The sequence below is a fragment of the Echinococcus granulosus genome (genome assembly GCF_000524195.1).
Source record: "Echinococcus granulosus chromosome Unknown EG_S00007, whole genome shotgun sequence".
In the NCBI taxonomy this organism is placed as follows: domain Eukaryota; kingdom Metazoa; phylum Platyhelminthes; class Cestoda; order Cyclophyllidea; family Taeniidae; genus Echinococcus; species Echinococcus granulosus.
Genome location: NW_020170387.1, coordinates 1,502,361 through 1,506,847, shown reverse-complemented (window position 1 = coordinate 1,506,847; position 4,487 = coordinate 1,502,361).

Genomic DNA, 4,487 nt, shown 5'->3' with positions numbered 1-4,487 from the left:
TGGGGCCTAATTTTTGCTAAAAGTGGGCAAGTTAACTGAAAATGCAAGCTTTCTACTTATGAGTCAAAACCAGCTGAAAGAATGCACATTTGAAGGACTTGCATGATGCGTTTTAAAACTCTGCCGCTAAAAAACGATTAAAATAAGCTCTGAAAGTGTAGCAACTCCGTAGTTGTGTGCCGTTGTTAATAGCAGTATGAATTGTTACTTGTTTACTCCTTCACAAAAAGATAATCGGTGATTTGACAGTTTTCATGGGCATGCCGCCATGACAAAAGATAATCGAATGGGAAAATCGGAAGTAGGAGAGGAGAGAACGCTGGTCAGCCTTTAACAGTTCCTGAGCAATCACATAAAACGGGAGCTACGTACGCGAAGAATTAGAGTTAAATATGCCAGAGCCCATCATTCCTCCCTCACCAGTTAGGCAGAAAAGGTAGACTAACGACATTTCATTTAGGCTTTAGTTATAGTTATAAAACGTTTTGTCCATGGTGTTTGCTGCACAAGATAGGCTTTTTGAATCAACCGACTAATAAAATCGGAGCATTTTTTTAATTCTCAATTGAATACAGGGAACGAAAGTGATTTGGCTGTTTGATTTTGTATTAATCCCCTCCAGCCGATGGCGTTTTCGCAACATCCTTTTGTCTATTCTTCAAAGCAATTCGCTCTGTGATCGCTTTATTGCGCTTCAATAACTCGTGATAAAGCATGACTTTAACTAGACAAAGAATTTATTTGCAGGGGGCTATCGGTAGATTTTGGCTGCATTTCTTTTACCTAAATAAACTATTTCTTTTGTACTAATTGAAATGGCTAGGGTACAGCTGTAATTTTGATGGATTATTTAAATCTGCTAGTGTACAGAGCACCAAAACCCCCCAAATTCGTAGTTTTTCCAGCTGCCTTAAAAATTTTCAAATTACTCACACCTTCTGAATTTTTAATAAGGTCATCATGGCTAGTGTTAAACAGCAGATTGAGCAGACACTAACTCTTCAGCTTCCCACTCTTTTTTTTAATTACTTTCTCTTTGTTACCTCTTGTTGACAGTGCATGGTGGTAGTAGAACTCTTCCATCACCATCCCCCTGGATTCTTATTGTCTTTAGTGTTTTCAATTTAGGATATCAAGGGATTCGATGAACAAACACATATATTTGAATCGCCGTTGATTCACAGTAGACACCAAAGCAAATCTAAATAAATTACCAGTTAATAGGTCCTAAATGTTCACTTTGCAACCTCCTCATATCTGTCACACCCAAATAAAGTCGCCTTCAACACTTCGGCTAGAAAAAACCACGTCCCTAGTAGGGTATTTGGGCGTTTAATCAAGGAAGAGGGAACTTTTGGGGGAAAAATCAACTAAATGAAGTCCGTTGGGTCACCCCAACCCAACTCAGACAGGGGAAATGTTTGTGCCCCAAACCATTTACCTTTTTATACCGAAAGCCGACTGTCTGAAAGAGTACTTATTGATGTAAGTTTAGATGCGATTAGTGTTGCCCTGCTTAACTCGCATATACTGGTCTGGGTTTAATGGGGGAAGTGTACCAACTCCCAATATTAGCTGCCTGAATGTCAATTATTTCGTATTTTCGAAGAACAATGAACATGAAGCAATATTAGTGCTTGATAATTGGCAGAAGCCCCATTTTCACTATTGTTAAGCATAGCGCAAGCAAAAACGCAAACTACTTGGCTTTGAGAGGAGGCATTTAAACACTAACGTACCGTCGGTGCAAATCGTTGCAAACCAATATGTTGGTCCACTTTACTTCTCCAACGTTTCCATGGTATGCGGTTCAACCAAGCTCACTTTCTGCCAGTGATAATTTTTGTTAGATATTTAGTCATTTAAAACCCTGTTTGCTATCCTTGGAGATTTTATAACTCTATTAATAACTGAGCTAAAACGCCATCTTATCCCTAAAATTCATTCTTTTGACCTTTTTTGTCGAGATGTTGTGTTACTGGTGCTTATTAGATCCTAATTTAAGTTACGGACAAATGTTTCTGCTATTCTCATGTATTACATCATCATATCAGCGATAATGAAGAATATTTGCATGATTAGTCGGGAAGGCCACCATCATGGAAATCACACTACGTAATTTTGAGAACGACTTGGGAAGCACAACTGACCTTGGATACCGCATTATGTTTCTTCCTTACCGTAGGACCTGCCTTATTTTTATCGTAAATAGCCTGTCGGAGATTTCGCAAGTTCTTTGCTGTTCCAAACGTATAAAGGCAAAAATTCGTTGTGTTCAATGCGAATTAACGAGGTAAAATTGCGCATTTTCTTGTATTTTTAAGTGATTTATTACAACTGCGGTTAATGTCAATGAGTGAACTGGCTGCATTACTTTTTATGTGGGAAAACGATGTCCACATTATCTACACGACTTCTTGGTCCCGTTCAGGCAAGTGATTTGAGGGAATGAGCAATTGAGACAAAAGCTAAGTGCTATAGTAGAATTAACACCGTCAGATGCGAATGGTGTAAAAATCTACAAAAGGCTATTTCTAACGTGCATAAACCTGTTGCGGGACGGAAATAAGTCCACTAATTATAAAGGTGACCGGAAAGATGCTTTAAAGCAAAAATTGATGCAATATCTACTTAAGTCAGTGGCGCACTTCGAAATTGGAAAAGGTATGATTTAAAGGATCTGAAAATAATTATAAAAAGGGTAATAGCTTGGGAGTGAGTTCTTATTTCTTCCGAACAGGAAGTTTTATGCATGAAAAGAGCCGAATTCATTCGTCTAGTCTTCTAAACAGCGTACTGTTGCATGACTTCGGTGCGATCCTGCGATGCGCCTGTCAAGGTTTATTACCACTTAAGCTGTATGCGTTGGTTGTTTGTTTAACCCTCGGTTTTGGTGAAAGAGCCACTTGGGTGCCCCACCATTGCACCTTCACCGGGTGAGCCAGCCTCCGGGCCATTCCAGTGGACCTCAACTCCATTCTATATTTAATGCATAATATTCTGCCCGAGTGCTATGTCTTCTTCAGCCTTCAACGAAATTTCGGTGGCTTCATAGCGACCCAGAAATGTGCGCATACATCTAAAAGATACTAGTAAGTTAACAAATATATGTATGTATTTCTACCTGGTGAAATAACCCACTATAAATAAAGTTCACAAGTTGACGGTCAACTTCTAACGAATTCCTTGAAATTTCTGAACTGTCGTCTCAGTTAATAATGTGGTACTAATCCGACTAGTAGTGAGGTCGACAATAAACCAGGCTCTATTCAAATACTCAACCATAGTTTTGTTATATTCAGATCACACTGGACTGTGATGAAACAGCCAACGCTACTACTTGAAGAACAAAGGGTTGCCCTTATTTTGATGAGACCGCTCTGAGAACACTGAAATTACGTAGAAAATTTAGTAGTAGTCCTCATCCTGTTAAGCGTGAAACAGGAGAAGAGAAAGCAAAAGTGAATGGTTGCGACGGTGTGAAAATCCTACTTTTGGAATGGCTGTTTGCCTCCCATAAAGGATTTCCCCTGATGCCTTGCTCGAAGAACAATTCATTGTCGTGAGAGGTTTCGCTGCTTTATCGATAGAAATGGTCGTCTTCATGTCTACTTCGAAAAAGAACTTTCATTGTGCATCGCAAAAAAAACTTTGCAGAACTTTAAACTTCAAATTGTTGATTGTAAATTCTCATTAGAAGTTTAAATGCGTTTATTCTATTAAAACTCAATTAGTTTTCCTAGCCTACAGAAGCTATTTTACTGAGGTATTACTTAAGAAGATTAATTTATAATGTTAGACCACCCTTCAGGCATCTTGGAAACTCAACTTGTACGACGCGGCTGTTCACTTCTGCCACCTCTCGGTGCCCAATGTTATCCACACGAGTGCATCCCTTCCCAATTATATCAGCTAGACAATCATTTGCTACCTGAATGGGATATAATCAGTGAAAAAAGACTTGTAATGATGCTGAAATTGAACAAGCAATGTGTGTGAGGGGGGGAGAGAGAGGGAGAGCACTCTTATTACAAGGCGTCATTGGTGGGATTTTGTTGCAGAAAATAATTGGCTCCTGGGCATTTTTATCTCTGAAAGTCATTCATATTTTATTTCATATTTTCAGCAGCGGAAGAAATTGTGTGGAATGTGATTTATGCACTACCAGATAAGCGTCCAAAAAGGAATTCCAAATTAGCATTTAACTAGCGATTTCTGGGATCCTTACTGAGGAAATCACTGCTGCACCGTATATTCACAAAGTATTCGGTTTTTCGTTTTGAAGAGCAGTTTATGTTAGCGCTAGTAATGATGGGAGGAGCATTTAGAGCCAATTTCCTCTGATTGCCGTTGTTTGACATAACTTTTGAGTTCCCAAAATAATTGCTTGTGTAAGTCGCACAAATAGTGGATGTTTGATCTCTGTGCAGTAAGCAAGACGGTACCTTAATGCGCATAAATATGGAACAAAATTTTTAGGCGCGAAT